Consider the following 19,731-nt stretch of genomic DNA (forward strand, 5'->3'; position numbering starts at 1 on the left):
CTTATTACATTTTTTCAGCCCGCAAATGGATGAAAAAGCTTTTGTTTTTTGGGCTTCTAGGTGAGTACACCGTTTTAGGGAGCTGTCGAACCAAAGGCCCAGGTATTTATATTCTTTTACTATTTCCACTTTTGTTTGTCTTAAATACCAGCTAAATTTTTTATCTCTCTCGCCAAAACATAAAATCTTCGTTTTATCCATATTTACAACTAAAAACTTTGCCTCACAGTATTCTTCAAAAGCATCTAATTTCCTTTGGAGCCCAAGTTCCGTTTGATCAATTATCACAAGATCATCGGCATATAAAAGGCTTGCTACTTTCCTTCCGTTCATTCTGGGACTTGCGCTTCTTTCTACTTCCAGCGCTGCAGGTAGGTCGGCTAGGAATATTGCAAAGAGCAGGGGGGCCAGGACACAGCCCTGTCTTAGCCCATTTCCTATGGCTATTTTCTGTGTCAGTGACCCTTGTGTGTCCTTTATTACTTGGGCGCAGTTCCCTCTATGTAGTCCCTTTAGGATGATCAATAGGCTTTCCGGTATATCATATTTTATCAGGCACTCCCATAAGCTCTTACGATCCACAAGGTCGAAGGCTGCCCAGAAATCAACGAAACAACAGTACATTTTCCCCTTTTGTTCTATTGACTTCCAGGCAAGTGCCCAGAGGGCGAAACAGTGGTCTATAGTGGAATGACCTTCTCTGAATCCTCCTTGTTCAACCGATACCACTGAGTTTTGGTCTGTCCAATCTTTTAGTTTACCTAATACTATTTTTGCGAAAATCGTTTCCCCAATATCTATTAGATTAATTGATGTATAGTTTTTTGGGGCTTGCATATCGCCTTTCTTTTGTAAGGGCCTTATTATTGCACCCTTCCAATTGTTAGAGAACTTCCAAGTTTCTAAAATAACTTGAAACATCTTAGCAAAGAATTCTGCCCACCAGTCCAACTGAGTTTTAATTATCAGGGCAGGGAGGTTGTCTGGACCTGCTGCCCTTGTTAGATTCAAACGATTTATCGTGTTTTTCACTTCGGAGGCCGAAAAGTTGGGTTTTAAAACTGCTGCCAGACCACTCAAATCTGGTTGCAAACCCTCTTCCGGTTCTCTGCCTGGGCTATATAATTCCAGCAAATAATCCTCCCAAGCTGCTTCTTCTACCACACAGTTCATTGTGGCCGCAGGGCGATCTACTGCTGATTGAATTAGTTTTCAGAACTGGCGTATATTCTTTGTTTCTATTGCCTCAAGCATCTCTTTCCAACAGTCTTCTTTATACTCTCTTTTTGCCCTCCTAATTAACATATTATATTCTCTTTTTAATTTCATGAGGATATCAGCCTTACCCTGATCATACTTTATACTTAGGCTACGTGCTGTTCTCCTCAATTCTCTCTTCTTTTTCAAACAATTCTTTGTAAACGACCTTCCTTGTCTCTCCGGCTTCCTTTGGTTCCTTTTATCATTTATTTTGTCTTTCCTCAGACCATCGCTGAGGCTTTGGACCACTTCTTCAATTTTATCCACATACCAATCCAAGCTCTGGCCACTTAATGTGCCCAGATCTAAGTTCTGCTGCAATTTTACTAGCCGGGCTACATACTCTTCTGTTAGTCCTGTGGTGATTCACCTGGGGTATCCCACCTGTTGTTCAATAACTTTATTACAGGGGTTCAAATGTACGTCTGGGAGTTTTAGTTCTAAGAGGTTATGGTCACTCCCTTCTCTATTAGTAATCCTAACATCTTGAATTAGTTGGAAGCACCAGGGTGTCGTAAATACATAATCTATTGGGCAGTTTTGCAAACCTAATTTAAATGTTTTCTTTGCTGGACAGTCTAAGGCTGATCTTCTGTTTTGACAGAAGAGGCTTTTAGTCCCTAAATAATTTCCCAGCTGGATATCATTAGATGTACATACACAGTCTGGGAAAGTTGCTTGTGTTATATCAAAAGCCTCCAGCAATTCTTGGAACCAACAATCTACTTTCTTTGGGTCCAGTTTATGATTAAAATCGCCCATTAGTATGATCAGATCCATAACATATTTTTCACAAATTGTGTCCATATCATCTTTAAAATTCCCCATTTCGATAACATATTCCTCTCTGGTACCCCATTGCATATACACATTTAACAGCACCATTGTATTATTTTTTTTTGACAGAGGTAGATAAATTTGCCCTACATGCAAGTAGCCATTTACATTTTACAGTTATTTCGATCACCTTTTTCACTATTTTGGTTGATAGCAATGTCATTATTTCCCCTGCTGGACGCCAAATCTTAGCTTCTTTGCTAAGCGATTAAACTGGCGGAAGCCAACAAATGTCGGGGTCTTGCCGCATAGCCAAGTTTCCTGGATACAGATTATCTCGGTGTTTTTTCCTAATTCCCTTATAATTTCTTATTTGGATTGATCTCCGAGACCATTTATGTTCCAGGAAGCTATTCTTATGCCATGTGGCATGCCCTTTACCTATTCGACGTCATAGGGATCCTTCCTCCCCACGCCCCTCAATATACCTGTTTGAGGGACCTTCATGGCATAATCCCTGGCTCCAGTTTCCCCACCGATTTTCCACATCTGAATTATTTACTACTATTTTTAGGTTTCCCAAATCAAGTCCATCACCTTCTTCCATATCAATTGTCCTTACCTGTCTCTTTCTTAATCCTGCATGGTACCTTAAAAAATGTTTACCCTGACGCTCTTTCCCTTCTACTTCTATTTGTACTTCCTCTTCGGATAGTATCCGTATCCCTTCTTTCTGTACCTCACTCTCCGCTTTTTCAATCATAATTTTTACAAGGTCTGAGTACATCAAAACTCTGGTCACATCCTTTCTTTCTATATTTTGCCTAAATCCAACTTGCCTTAGATCATTTGACACTATACTTTTCAAATTTGGGCACTTGGCGAACACTTGCAGAAGTTGTGACCTGTTTAGCGGCAACCTCTTCCTTAACTTCTTATCCCCTTTACCTGTTGGTATTGGTTCAAAATATAACCACTTATCCACCTTCCTTGCACCTTTTAATGCCTGCTGTTGTATCATTTGTACCTTCTTTATCTGATTTGTTGGCCTATTAATTCCTACCACCGGAGTATTCTCGGTTTGAAGGCTTCCTCCTTGTTTCTCCTGCATACTTGGGTTACTATCTAATTGCGCCCTTATGTTTTGTTTCTTTGGGATTTCCTTCTTCATTACACTCCTGATGGGGTTGAGTGCCTTTATTTCTTGCACCCTGCCCTCACCTCTCGCCTCGACCTCGCCAACCCTTGATATTTTCACTATCTTGTTGCTCCCCTTTTTCTAATGGTTTTCTTCCTACTCACCCTGCTCTATTTGCTGGCGTAAATCTAGAGACCTCGCCTCTTTTTATTACTCTCATGGGCCATTTAGAAATATAAACCTCTGGTTTTTCTTTAGTTAAGTCAGCTGGTTCGAGGCGTTCCTCTACCATAGGCTGTGGATCGATATCTGGGACAGGTCTTACCATAGAAGGCATTTGGCATCTAATCCCCTGTAGCTCACCCTCTATCTTAGCTAGGTACTTTTTCTGTACTTTTAAAATGTCATTGTTTGTCAGCGTGACTTCTAGGAGACCTTGTAAAGTTCTCTGTAGTATTAACATATGGTCCAGCATCGACGAAGCGGGTGTAGCAGAAAGTTCCAAATTTAGTTCAGAGTTTATATTCAATTCCACGCTTTGTTCTATCACTGTTTTTTTCGAGTTCTCAAGCGGGCTTTGCTTTTCTTTCCTTCTTTGCCTTAGCTCTCTACCAGGTGCAACCTCTTCCTCTATCCTTGAGTCCTCCTCTGAAATCAGATGGATACAATGGGTTAATTCTCTTGCTGCAACAGATGTTGAATATGTTTTTGATCCTGATTTCAAAATACAAGCGTTCCTGCAATATGAACATGAATGTCCTCTGCCCACTGAAATTCTGCCTCTTGATCAGTACGAATTTATAATTTATACTTACGGATCAGCACAAACTGCTACAAGGAGTAAGCACGCTTATAGTGCAGCGTGCGCAATTGTTAAAGGTCGCATGCGCGATGGTAACTTCCGACCAATGGTCACTAAAACTCAATCTCTAGGAGATTGTACAGCTCAATGAGCTGAACTACAAGCATTCAAACTGGCACTTGATCATACAGAACGCGAATTCCCCACCCTTATAGTGTGCGATTCCCTTTACTGTGTCCAGTCATTTAATGAATATTTACTGAAAGGCTTCAAAACTGATTCAAAGATGCAAAAGGTGGCACAATAAACCATAAAACGCTTTAGGAACAAGTAGCTCAGTTGGGAAACGGACTACCAAAAACTCATGTAATACACACACTGAGTCATCAACGTGATGGCGTTCACGTTGCAGGGAATTCATTGGCTGATGAAGCCGCAAAGGGGGCTGTTCAGATGGCTTCTGTAGCTGCGATCACTCGTTCGAAAATGAAAATAGACAGTGAGATATTGTTGGCTGTCAATGCTTCAAGCAAAGGCAGTGGTGCAGCGTTACCTAATAAATTTCCACTCATATGTAACTGATGCGAACAACGTTCCGTTTGCAAGAATCCCTGCAGTGGGGGATAGGGTAATTCCAAACATGGAACGTAGAGCATATTTAATTTATGAAGCACATCTGGGAGAGGGTCTGTCACATCAGGGGATCCCTAAAACAATATTAATATTAAAAGAGAGGTACTGGTGGCCTGGAATCAATACACTTATTCACATCTTCATCAATAACTGCTTGGACTGCAATAGAGATTGCAGTACAGAACCCCACCAGATACCAGACTAGGAAGTAGCCTGCCCAGTACGGACACCATTCTTAGACAGCATTAGACTATCTACATGCAAGCATCCTTTTGGGTGAATGCAATCCCATAAACACTAAGTCAATGTTCCTATGGATGTGGCCTCAGCGCTCGGCTGATGCTCAAACTGTTATAAAAGATTTGCGAGTCTTTATCTGCACATACGCAATTGGCACACTACACTCTGACCAGGGCCCTGCGTTTAGCTCTCTGGCTTACAGAGAAGCCATTGCCAGTTTGGGTGCAACATTGCGGTACTCCTCTCTGTTTCATCCTGAGGGAAAGTCTGTTGTGGAAAGGAAAAACTGGGACATAAAGCAGTCTATAACAGCTAGAGTATTAGGCTCTGGTGATGGGTGGGTCAAACATCTTTATGGGGTCCAACGCTCATTAAATAATTTGCCAAGAAGTTCTCCAGGGGGGTCACTCCATATGAGGTCCTATTTGGGACAAGAATGTGGGTTCCTGATCTCGAAGGTAAAGGCACAGTGGTGGAAAATAAACCCTTTGATATCAAATATCGTTTGGCTGTTTTACAGGATCTAAATGAACTAAGATCAAAACAAAGCAACGTGTACCGGAAGCCAACCACCACTGGGGAAAAACCGGCAGACCCAGCAAGGCCTGTCTGGATCCCAAAAGTTGGGGATCTAGTCAGAGAGAAGATTGCGGACAAGAAGGAATTTGGACCTTCTTACAGAAAACCAGTACCTGTCCTAGCCGTCCACGGAACAAGAACAGTACTTCTGCCGCCCCTTCCTTGAAAAAAGGAGAAAAGATTTGTGTCAATCGACCTCATCAAACCACACTATGTGGCCATTACTAAATAGTAGGCCTCGTGGACTCTGAACTAGTAGCAGACGCCCTCCTCTCGCTACTATCCAAGAGGTTCAGATTGAAAGACTCATAACCATCGAGAATTCAGCAGTAAGAGATGAAGGACTAAGCAACAATGCTATGGAACTCATCCCTCTTGAAACTCAAGTAACAGTTCGTCCAGATACACCTGTTTACACCAACGTAACACGTGATCAACTGGTTTCAGCGATTTTGACGAATCCTGATGCAGTTCCAACAATTGACCGAAATGCTACTGGCTACTTCATTAACTTTGATACGTTTTCTGAGGATCCAAGTGAGCCTAAAACGACGCCAGCCCTAACAACTTTCAAACAACAAGTACAAGACTTTTTCAATTTCTGAAAGAGACTTATCTGGTTTCACCATGGATTGAACTATGGATTATTTCTGGAATATTTTTCTTTCTGCTTTGGCTAGCTTTGATAATGACTGTTAGCATGCTTATGAATGGCAGATACATTCGTTTTACTTTTAAAGCCTCACAAATCTTCCCATTGTGAAGCAAGAGACTTGTCAGCAGTGAACATCACAGCTGTTCCTATTCAGGATGGTATAGTTTGGGACAAAACCAATTTCGACATATTCGGCCCGACTGAACTTCTGAAGATTCTAAATTTATTTAAAATATCCTTAAGTGACTTTATTACCTCCAGTACCTATTCTGATGATTGGGACTTTGAGACTGTTAATAACATTATGTCTGATCTAGAAAGGTCTGCTGCGTTCTCTAACAATGAAAACTTAGAGGGTTTATCAGACTACGAACAGCTTTTTTGTTACAACCACTACGGTCATCATTTCTTGCATAAATATGCAACACCTAGAAATGTATTTATGTTAAACCAATGGACAGAAAAATATGTTAACTAATACAAAACAGATTTATTCTGCAGCCTTTATCACCCAACTGTCTAGACAAGGGTTTGACTTTTGGAAAGACACAATCAACACACAATCTGTCTGGGGTTCTAAAGATTGGCAGGGGATAGAAGCTTTGTTTAGAGCCTCTATCATCCCTCAGCAAATTATGTTTTTGAGTGACACTGTGCAACAAATGTCTTGCCTTGGATTAGCCAAGATAAAAGACATGAACACACTTTCTGTACCAACACCTGCAAGTAATGGCACTACACAGCGAGCGGTCACTGTAGACACAATACTACAAAACAACAGATCAGATCCTGATTGGGAAAAATGGTTGCTCTGGCCCACAGACTCAAACATCTGTCAATAAAGATTCCTGAATAGACTACAGGGCTTTACCATCCATAGGCCAGACCCACATTATGTTCAACAACAGCACCCAGTGGTAGTAACATCATACAGTGTAGGAAGATTGTACCTCAAATGGAAACAGAGATCTACACTCGAGGATGTGAAACAACACTTATCTTTAGTTAAAGAAGACGCAGACCTTAGGGATTTCTTGCTAGGACCGAGAAAACCTCATCAAAAACGTTTCATATATGCTGGCATTTATGCTGCTTATAATGAAATATGGAAGGTTTCACAGGCAGAGGCCGCAGAAAGAATACATGAGCTTGATTATATTAACTTAGAGAAATCTCTCACTGTGGTCGACAATGGTTTAATAACTTTGTCATCTAGTATATATTCACTGGACAACATTGTATCCTCTGCTATTGACTTTCTGGAACAAGATTTAGCTATGCTACAACAAGGCTAATCTCAGTTACGTTCTATTATGTTATTAGGCTGGACGCTGCAATCCTTGCATGCAGGCTATATGCCTTGGCGTTTTATCAACACGTTGTCTCTGTTTTCAGAATACAATCTCACGGATCAACAGATCAAACTGCCAGCTACAGAATGGATTATCCGTGGTAAAATAACTCTGCCTGTCACTACTTTTCATTTTCAGTATTGCTTCAAACCAATGCAAGCAGGCAAATATGAAAGGTTGGGTAAAGAATACATTAAGACATACTGGAATTTACCTTACGAATACAGATGTTGGAGTGGGGGTCGTGAAGTGTTTCTAAAAGGTACACACTGTGAAAATGCACTTAGCGGATCTCTCATATGTCAGGACATTTCTTTACACGGGGCTTGTAATGGTTTGGTGGCAAACTTGTCCTGCCACCTGCAGGCTACACCAGCTGCTGTGAATAATCCAGTGTTTGGCCAACTTTCTAATGGGAGTTATCTCATGTTGAATGATCAAAGTTGCTGTGGCATGTTGCCAGGAATCCCATATCTGGTAAAGGTTAGCTCCAGGATTACTTGTTGTATGCAAGTATTTTTCCTCCAAATAGAAACAGTCAGGGAGTCGCCTCTATTGCCTTTATTGAATGTTTCTTTTATACGTTTTGATACTTAAGCAGAATGAAAGCCATGCTGAATGGGCCAATGGGTGAGAAGAGAGAAAAGTAACAAAATGGGAAATGTGCTCGTGGAACTTTTCAGGGATTTCCCCATTTCTTCTGCATGCTAACAGTGTTGTGCAGTACTGCTGCAGACTGGGCAGATAGGAGCAGTGGTGCGTTGGGGATGTAATGACGTGGCAGGGTGGGAAATGTTCAACAGAATAGGTGTATGACTATTTTGATCTGATGATTCTCTCACCTTCTGCTTTGTGATTTAAGCTGGCACAGGGTGATTTACTTCTTGGATAATTTGTGGCAGGTTTACAAGCCCCTTGGAAAACATTTACACCGCCATTGCGTCACTTCTGTGACACAGCGGTGGTGTAATACAGGTGACACATTTTGACTTATTCACAACGTGATGCATCTATGGGGATGCGTCACGTTGTGCAGCCCTGCGCAACATTAAACATGCGTCAGCTGTGATGTAGGAAGGGTGTGCGTTTCTTTGTGATATGCCTCGTAAAAGTGATGCAGTGTAATCGACAAGATTTCACAGACTCACTTTTCATAGGGTGCTGCTACGCAACCTTACGCCTGCTTGAAGCACACGTAATGAGTGGCACAGAACGTTAGGTGTAGGCGGTCCATGGACATTGTTGGAGTTGCTTCACACTTGCGACACTACTCCAGCAAAGCACCCCCTAATGCCATCAGATGCAACACACATCTTTCTATCCCTGCGCCACAGTGCACCGCATTGTAAATGTGACGCATCCGCAGTTGCACAAGAGTTGAATTGCATGTCGCATTGTTACTGGCACGTCCCTGCTGATATTTGTCAATTGCTACTTAGCAGGGTTGTGTATTACGGCAACAGTACAGTGCCCATGTTTTCTAAAGTGGGGGAGGGATTTGCCATTTCCATTGCAAAGGATTGTGGGACTTGTGGTGCTACATACAGAGGGTGACAAATGAGTCTCTGACTGACTATAATTTTTATATACACTTTGGACAACTTCCTTATTCACAATGACAGTGCAACACAGACAATCTTTTAATGCACTTTTTCTTTTCATCCCACTTACCTGGTGCCACGTAGCGGACGTCACTAACAGGCAGCCCACGGACAAAGTGGGGCTGTATTGTGGTTAGGATATCCTCCTCCAGTGGGGCGAGACGGATAGGGGGTCCAGAGAATGCAGCAGGGAGGATCCGGTTTAATTCGATTCGCTAGTACTTCTCCTTCACTCTATGCCTTTCGTCCTGCCACTTTTTCTTGATGTCCTGGACTGTGTGCCTCTCATCCCCCAATTCTGTGACAGCAGTGGCTAATTTCTGCCATAGGGCTGCCTTCTGTGTGCCACTGGTGCAGTAGGGTGGGAGTACATAGGGGCGTTTGTGGTGCCTCACTATAAACTCCACAAGCATGGTGGTCTCCTCTACAGTGAAAATCTTCTTCCTTCTCAATAGTTCCATTTTTTTCTGGCAGTGTCACCGTTGTGGATACAAACTCTCTGTGGCCAAACCTGTTCCTTCAAAGTGTGCTGCTTTTAAATGTTTGTTTTTTGGTGCTGGTCAATTAATGTTAATTGGCTTCAGCTGGAGCGTGGTGGGGGATAGTAGGCACTTGCAACCTCATGACAAACTGGAGATGTTGTCTGGGATTGGCTGGAGTGTGTCAGCTGATGCATGGTGGGGGATGGTAGGGACTTGGACAGGTGTTTACCCTTGGCTCAAATGATCAATGGACACAGTTTGTGTATTCTGGCCCGGAATCGGAGTATCCGGCCCGGGAGCGGAGCTTCCTGCCCAAAAGCGGACCTTCCGGCCCGAGAGTGGAGCTTCCGGCCCGAGAGCGGACTTTCCACTAAGGGTGCGGAATTTCCGCTCCAGGGGCGGAAATTCCGGCCCGAGTGCGGACGTAAAGTTAGTAGTCGTAAGTCCATTCTGTGAATAGCAAACGTAGTACGTTCATTCTGTGAATGCCAAACGTAGTAAGTGCATTCTGTGAATACCAGAAGTAGTAAGTGCATTCTGTGAATACCAAAATGGTAGTAAGTTTAGGATTTGGTCTTAAGCCAGTTCTGTGAATCGGGGCCACTGACTTTGATTCGGCTCACAGTGTACTGGGGAAGCAATGAATTTGGCCTCCATATTTTCAAAACAGAACAAAACTTGGAACTCTTCCTAAAATTGTTTTTTTATTTTAAAAAAATAGGAAATACATGGCAATTCAATCTGCTTACAGTAGAACTATTCATATAGAACAGACTTCTTTGAATACTTCTAGGGACACATTGTTACCTTATTTACCACTATTTCATTTAGTACCATGTTATGAAACGGCTTAGGTTTTTGAATATTTGTCAACCATTTCGTCATATGTATATATTTCTATTCATTCATATTGTATTTATTTCCGATATATGCTTAGAACTAAACTCTGCTTTAAAATGTACAGTACCTTTGCATTATATGTTTAGCAAAAAGTTTTTAAACAAACTTTTTTTAGTATGCTTTTACAAATGTTTTTTTTTAGCAACATGTGGTACTCAGTTTAATGTTTAGTATTTCATGTTTAGCATTTAGTATTATCGTTCATTTGAAAGTGAATTGGGTGTTGTATTCCACTTTATGTGTCTGTAAATAGGTTTTCCTGAAACATGTCCTTATATAGGCACAATTCGCATTGCCCTTATATAGGCATAAGATCCCAGTCCTTATTTAGGCATTTGCCATGCGATCCAAATACAGGCATGCGCACCTATATCCATCCACCCCTATGTCACAACGAGTTCTTAGAAACCAGACCCTTAAGCTCTTGGGAGTTCCCCTAGCAAAGGGTTATTGATTTCTCCAAGAACTCATTTATTATGAATGAACCGGTATTCCTTAAGGGTTCATTCCTGACGTCTTCCTCTGCCCAACTGTACGGCAATGCTAACATTCCAAGGCACCTACCAAGTATAAATATACCTTCCCGTGCCCAAGCAAGTAGGAGGAGACCTCGACTTTAGAGGAGCCCTTGTCCCGGCCTGATGCACTGATAAGAGACGCTGTCATCCCTGCTCACAGAGAATCCAGCTTCCAGTGTTCTGACTCCCTTCGCGGGGTGTTAGAGTTCGAAACCCGGAAAGAGATTCCCACCTCTCTCATTCTCAAGGTATGGAGCTGACTAGAACCTAGAGCGACTCTTGGCATACCAGACTTGGCATACTAGACTATAGCATACCATACTATAGCCTACCATACTATGGAATACATAACCTACTTCTTACATTGTACTACACTTAGGTTAGGTACACTGGGGTAGAACTAGTTAGAGAAGCATCTTATGAGTACTCACATTTTTAGCTTATGTTATTTATGTATATGAATATGTGTCATAGCTAAAAGATAATGTATTATTTTTACCTACTGCTCACGCTGTAAATAATATATCTTGCATACTGTCTTATGATTGTAACAGCTCATATCTCTTACACAAGAAACAAGACTGTTCAGTAAATCCTTTTTACTGAAACGCTCATTTATTCTTTCTGTGTAACTCTGAAGAAACTAAGCATGCACGATTAACTGAGTGAAACTGTTATCTGTTGTTTCCACGATTCTGAGAGTGTTCCGATTCTAAAGGGATACATATTGTCATGTTTAGGCGGTTGCCAGAAACTACTCCCTTCTTGTTTACAAGGAGTTTCTAGTGGCCTCTGAGTTAGCTGGCACAAAGTAATTACATTTAATGTACTCGATAGGGGAATACTGACCTCAGTCCTATGCCAAATCTATAGGGTGTATTATTCCAATGCGCAGAGCCTATTAGGGAAATAGGAACTACACTCCAATTCCAATCTCTGTATTTGAACAAAATGCACCACTTTGGAGTAAAGTTCTTTGTCCGTTTTTTTAAGAGTATAAAACAATAAAAATGTATTTATAAATCTAATCACAGGTAGATAGCACAAAAGCAAAAAATTAAGAGCAATTAATAACATTACAACAGAAAAAAATGATTATTGTATTAAAACCCTTTTGTCCCCAAAAACATTTGATATTATGAAGTTAAGAAAGAGCACTTTTCTTATCTTAGATTCTTTATTCTAGCTCTCAAGTAAACTTTTTCACCCCGTAAAAGCTTTGTGTAATATATCTAAGGTTTCCTCTGCCTCGCCATTGCTCTCCTTGGATATTCCTGTTGTTCCGCACTGTCGTAAATATTCTTGAACAGTTTAATCTTCCCCCCACATTTGAACAAACTTATGGGCAGCCCCAATCCTTTGGGAATACAATTTTTCTTTATTTATAACTTGGTTCACCTTTGCCTCCCAATGCCTAAATCTTGGTGGCTCTAGCATTTTCCAATTTAGTAGAATAAGGGGTTCTGCTATTAGAGAAGCAAAAAAAAGAAATGCTTTGACCGAATTGGTAAATTGAAGTTAGCAATCCCTAATAGGGCTGTCAAATGATCGGGGACTATACTGATCAAGAGTTTCCTATTAACCCATTGAGAAATCTGGTTCCAATAGTCTATCAAATTTGGGCAAGTAAAGGAAACATGAGTCCAGTCTCCTATCGGATGATTACATCTAAAACATTGCCCTGAAACTGCTGGAAACATTATTTGTAGCTTCAATAGGTTGAAATATAGCTGCCATTTGCAAAAGAGCACCATACTTTTAATGTTGACCCCTCGTATGGCCTTATCGGACCATTCGTTGTAAGCTTTCTACATTGATGCATCTATCTGACACCCCGTGGGCTACTGTATTTTTTGCAGGGCGGTGGGGACTATCTGATCGTAAAATTGCAGCTGAAGGATTCAATACCAATTCTCTATCCCGACCATTACCCTTACATAAAGTGCATAGCTAATTGCCATGAGGAGTGGACCATCTGTAAGTTGTAACTTTCTTACCAAACTACATAACTGAATATAGCAGAAGGATAGAGCCAGAGGTAGTTTTGCTCTACCACTTTTAACTTGCTCCTAGAACTCCAGCGTCCCCTCGATCAATAGATCTTTTATGTGATAAACTTGTAGCCTTTCTCAACTCCTTATAGCCTACAAATCCAACTGTAGTCCTAGATCCTTGCAATGTTGTATCTTAATATCCCGGTGGATTGAGGTAAATTGAAACTCTTTCTACATTTGAGTAAATCTATATAAATTATGTGTGTGATCTTATACCTAATACTTTTGGGTAATGCTGGGATCTTAATAAAGGTACTAGCTATATGTTACTCTTTCTGCTGGACATAACAATCTACTCCATTTTCATGTGACGTAGCTACACGTCTACACCAATCCATAAACGCAGCTTGAAATTTTTTTTTAACATGGGGTAGCCCGAGCCTGCCTTCTTCCAAGCTCAGCTGTTGAGTTTCTAGTTTGGTGCAAGGTTTTTTGCATGTACAAATACATTTATGAAACATTTGTTATATTTCAAAGAAGTAACTTTGAGGAACCTCAAAAAGGACATTTAAAAAAATGAAAACAAATAGCAGGAGTATCATCATTTTTATCAGGGTGTTTCTCCCAATTCTAGAAAATGGTAGTGCTTGCCAATTGTTTAGAATATTCTTAACTTTGATTAATGTTGATGCATAATTAAGTGAAAAGAGCTGAGAAAAGTCATGCAAAACCAAAATGCCGAAATAGCGAATTGGGTTTGATTTGGAAACCTCCATTTGGAGATCGCTAGATAAAACCTGATCATGGCAATTAAACACTAACATTTCTGACTTTTTATTATTGATCTTGTTGCCCCTCAATCAGAGAAGCTTCTATTTGTGTTGAAGGTTTGCTTGATGTTTAGAAAATCTGCCGAAAAATACAGAATTAGGTCATCCGCAAACAACTTGAGTTTTGGTGCCCCGACAAAGGGTGCCTTAATTAGAGGGTACTTACGTACCAGTGAAGCTAATGGTTCGATAAATAAAGTGAATAAAAACAGGGACATTGGACACTCTTGACGAGTACCCCTTTGAATCATGACTGAACCAGCGATATGCTCATTGATTATAACTTTGGCCTCGGCTTTGTAATATAGTTTCTGCAGCATATTGACAAAGCCCAAAAGAAACTTACATTTGGTTAGAATGGCAAACAAAATACCCCAATTAACTAAAGCAAAAGCTTTTTCCTCGTCAATCATAATGATTGCCGCTTTAATATTGTTATTTGAGAACTAGTCTATAGCCTGAACTTGAAAATGTGTATTATTGGCAATTATTCTCTCTGGCAAAAACCCACATTGAACCTCATTCACCAGCTCATGCACTGGTAGAGTTATTCTAGCCGCCACACTTTTAGTTAATAATTTACAATCATTATTCAGTAAACTAATTGGGCAATATGACCCTTCTTTAGAAAGCTAATTATAACTGCTTCAGAAAAGGTTTTGGGAATCTGAGCCTTTTGGGTACAGGTTAATGTAGGCAACTATTGTATTAAGGTAGTATTTGACCAATTCGATAGATTAAAGTGCTGGAGCGGAGTACAGCCTACTATAATGCACCAGAAAGACCTTATTGATTTCGGCCATTTGCTGTACTACTTGACCTTTATTCTCATCAAAAATAGATTTGATGGCGGCATTATTACATCTTTTTTTTTACTGACCAGGCCAAACCTTTACCCACATGTTCTCTTTCCTCATACCATTGCAAGACCACTGACTCATTGTCAATGAAATTGCTCTCCCTCTCTTGCAGCTCCACCATTAAGTGAGGCCTTCCCCCGAGCCCCTGCACTCTCGAGTTTTGGTGTTCGAGGCCCTCCTCCACCCGCAGGTTTCACCTGCGCCTCATCCCTGGTGGTCCAGTGGACCTCTGTCTCCATTCTCTCGCTCCACTTTTTCTCTCCTTTTTCACTCGTTTTTTCCCTCACTTCTATCACCCCCTTCACTCTCCTTCTGGGTCTTTCCGCTGTTTTCTGTCATTTTCCCCTCATTTCAAGCTTCCCCCTTCACTCTCCTTCTGTGTCTTTCCTCCGTTTTTCACTTGTTTTTTACCCTCATCTTAATCAACCACCTGCCACCATGAAGCCAGCAATCGACAACTGGACAGCCCTCACCACCGAAGACACACTGAAGACAATGAAGTCAATCCACTCCGGGGCCCCCACAGACCACTGCCCCCACCACATTTTCAACAGAGCCTCCGACACCATCGCACCCATGCTCTGCCACACCATCAACCGCTCCCTGGCAAATGCCTCATTCCCCGACAACTGGAAACACACTGAGATCAACCCCCTCCTGTAGAAACCCTCGGCGGACCCCACGGACCTCAAAAACTACAGACCCATCTCCCTGCTCCCGTTCCCAGCTAAAGTCATCGAGAAAGCCATCAACAGCCAACTCACCACATTCATCAAAGAGCACAACATCCTCGACTCCTCCCAATCCGGCTTCAGAAAAAAACACAGTACGGAAACCACTCTCCTCACCCCAACAGATGACATCCGCACCTTACTGGACAAAGGAGAAACAGCAGCCCTCATCCTCCTCTACCTCTCAGTGGTGTTCGACACAGTCTCTCACCGCACCCTAATACGCAAACTCCATGACACAGGGATCCAAGACAAGGCCCTCAACTGAATCCGGTCCTTCCTCTCTGGCAGAACACAGCAGGTCAGACTCCCTCCTTTCCTCTCAGACCCCACACTTACCACCTGTGGAGTCCCCCAGGGGTCCTCCCTCAGCCCTGCACTCTTGAACGTCTACATGGCTCCTCATGCCCCCATTGTCAGAACCTACGGACTCAACATTGTGTCATAAGCAGACGACACCCAACTCATCCTCTCCCTATCTGACGAACCCAAAACCGCCAGAAACAACTTTCGAGAAGGCATGGAAGCCGTCGCCAAATGGATTAAAAACAGCTACCTACAACTAAACACCAACAAAACGGAAGTACTCATCATGGGCCCAAACCCTGACACCTGGAAGGACACCTGGTGCCCCGCGCCCTCGGAAGCCCGCCCACCCCCATGGACCATGCACACAACCTGGGAAGGATCCTGGACTTAGAGCTCAAAATAGACCACCAGATCAACTCCGTCTCGTCCTCCTGCTTCCACACCCTCCACCTCCTATGTGAGACTTTCAAATGGATCCCCCTCGAACACAGAAAGACCGTCACTCACGCCCTGGTCACCAGCAGGCTCGACTACAGCAACGCACTCTATGCCGAAATAAACAAAAACCTCACCCGCAAGCTAAGGAACATCCAAAACTCCGCCAAAAGACTGGTCTTCAACCTGCCAAGACACTGCTACATCTCCCAGCACCTGCTCACACTCCACTGGCTCCCCATCGAAGCAAGAGTCACCTTCAAGATGCTAACCCACGCTCACAAGGCCCTCCACAACACCAGACAAGCATACCTGAACAGCCGACTCAAATTCCACACACCCCAAAGGACCCTTCCATCAGCCCAGCTCTCCTACGCCGTGGTGCCCCGCAACTGAAAGACCAGATCGGGAGGCCGCTCCTTCTCCTCCTGCACGGCCAGAGCCTGGAACGACCTTCTGCTCCACATCAGACAGACAACATCGCTCCCCATCTTCGCAAGACCCCTCAAAATCTGACTCTTCGACAGACCCCCTCCTTGATGGACGGGAACCTGTGACCCCCACCTCCCAGCGCCTTGAGACCCTTACGGGCGAGTAGTCACGCTTAACAAACACCTGATTGATTGATTATTGTAAACACATGTTATGGTTAGCTATTGCCTAGAGATCATAAACGTTTTAATGCTCTGTCTAGCTTTTCTTAATCTTGATTCTGTCGCTTGTGAGTAGACTCTTGAGTGGAGTTGGCTTGCCTGGTCTAGTTCTTGTTTTAGCTGTCTGGCAGTTTCCTTTCTGATTTTAATGATGATAGCTTTAGAAGATATTGCCTCCTCTCTAATAAAGGCCTTGCAGTAGTCCCAGACCTGAAAGGTTGGGGCTGATCCCACATTCTACTGGTAAAACTCAATAAGCATATTTGCATATTTTTACCCAAGCCCTCTTCAGTCAAAAGACTTTTATCCAGCGTCCACCTTGGGTGTTTCCGTTGATTTGAATTTATTTTAATCTCAGTCACAGGGACTGAATGATCAGAGAAAGTGTTGGGGATAATCCAGGGCTTTCCCTTCTCCCACTGGTGGGAAACTAAAAAATAATCAATGTTTTTTCAAAAGTTTATTTCATGACATTGGCATTAAAAGATTGGAGCATCTGGCCACACTGAGATCTTTGTCCTATTGGTATGGAATATGGACCACTGAAGGTTAAAACCATACAGGCAGGCACTGAGAGAACTACTGGAACTTGATACCCAGCTTACATTCCCCTGGTTCACTCACGTGCGAATCTGATTCTCAAAGTTAGGCCTGAACAGGTTCTGGGTAAACCCCAACCTATTGATGCAAGACTCATGAATGAGATTAAGCATATTTATTGGAATTTTATCATGCACAAAGCCACTTTATTTTGCACTTTAGGGATACTTGCCACACAAGTTTTGACTTCTAAAATGGGTCTGAATTTTGAAGAATTTCTGGTGAAATTGAACCTCAGTTAGCAAAAACTCTTTACGTGAAATTTCGATACGAGACACTCCATATTAATTCTTTCACAGCTAAGTGGTCTACCATAGAAGTTGTGGGAAGGGAACCCAAATGCACCGTGTGCTCGTTAGATGAAAATGAAGATATTGCACATATTTTATTCTTCTGCCCAGTATATGCAAACCTGAGAAGGAAGTGGATAAAGCCTTTATCCTTAAATCTGATGACCAGCAAATACATGGAGGCTCTGAGAATATTAAAATCAGATAGCTCACGGCTTATTGTATTTGGTGTTAGCAGATTCTTACTCGCTTCAAGCTATTTATGGAAAAGGAGAGGGTGAAAATGTTAATGCAATTTTATTATGTCTTATGTAATGGATCTTAATCCAGATCACACCTTAATCCAATTAATGTGATATCGCCTCTTTAGCACAGTTAAACCAATCTAAATTATTTTGATGGTGATATTTTAGTTTTAGCGAACATACTGGTGCATCTTTTATTTATTTATAATTTTTGTCTTTGTTTTTAATTGTCCTCATTTATAGATAAGTGGATAATCATAGGCAAGCCAATGGTTTATTCTTGGTTCCCCGGACGAGGGTAACGGTACCGTCGGTTTACTTAGACATTCCGTGGATCCATCTAAACCAGCTGCAAAGATCCTAGGGAACATATTTAGTGGAGAGGTGTGACAACCTCCCCAAGATCATATCCCTTCCTCAATTCTCACTTATTTCATAATCATTGGACTTTATAAGTAGTATGAATTTTCAGGATATTATAATATCAAGATTATTAACCCAACCATCGCAAGTCCCCCATATACTAATTTTTTTCCTTGAGGAACTAGCAAGATCCGATCTATGGATTTGTCCTCTGGGAGGACCCCAAAAAATGACCAAAATCAGGCTTACCTTAATCTCTCACCCCAAGCCCTCTGAAACTGTCTTACTGATATTGTGCAGAAGCCCTGGATAGGAGAACACTGCCAGAACATGCACAAGTCGTCCGCATTACCCGAGGCACACTTCAGGCAGACCTTCCGCCCTTCACCTCCCAATTTTGAAAGTTTCTTCAGAATCCAGTATGGCCTATGGAGTGTAAACATATGATTTATCCTGAGATGGGCAGCTTTAACCACATTTCATAATCGGAGGACCCGTATTACGAGCACACATCTATTGGTTCCAGTTGCAACTAACATATTGCGACCGGGGATAGCCTTCTCTGGAACATATGACTGGAAAGGTATATATATATAAAAAATTCTGCCGCTGAAACAGAAGAAAGAACCCATGGTGACAGACATACTAATCGTAGAGAAGATTTTCACTCATGGAAGAAATGAACCTATATTGAAGTTCTTTCCTTCATCTTATCAACAGTGACCTTAAACAACATATATATTTGATCATTTCTATATCTTGCCCTGAAGAAGTCCTGTCTCAGGACGAAACGCGTCGGCTGTGTCACATTGTAATGTCCACTATCCAATGAACTTGGAATAAAAAGACTAAAAACAAGGAAAATCTATCTGACTTTTGAATTGGACTTGAACTATATATATTGTCATTACTTCACTGTTCTTCTTGAATGTGTGGTGCATCTTAGCTTTTGTTTGATTTATATGTTTAAGTTCCTTAGGGGACTAGCATTGTAACAGTGGGTGCTACTCAGAATGCACACACTTCCTCAATCTTTGTATTATAATACTCCATTGGGGAGAATACTTTAAAGGGTGACATTTGATCAGGTGCTGATAGGTAGAAGGTTCCACTGTTAGTCCTATTAATACTTCACATTTCATAAAGTGCGCATCGATAGTTGCCATAAGTGTGTTACCTTGGGCGAAGGCAGGTCTCTTTTCCAGGACTCCTCCATGGGTACTAGTGACGGCTCCCCCTTAACCAAAAGCCAATACCATTTGGAGACCTCTTTACATTGATGGCGGGGGCCTCGTTGGGTATTTTCATGTTCTTCATTTACCTCTCCCTCCTTATCGAAATTAACGGCCCAACTGGATAGCTGATAAAACTTAAATCTTGAGAGTCTTTGATTTGTGATATTACAGAGTACCTCCAATGGAAGAAGTTTATTATCTTGCAGCAATTGACCCCATTTTAGAATACCTTTTTCTAGTAAAGGAACA

This window comes from Triturus cristatus, chromosome 3_1 (assembly GCF_964204655.1).
Source record: "Triturus cristatus chromosome 3_1, aTriCri1.1, whole genome shotgun sequence".
Lineage (NCBI taxonomy): Eukaryota > Metazoa > Chordata > Amphibia > Caudata > Salamandridae > Triturus > Triturus cristatus.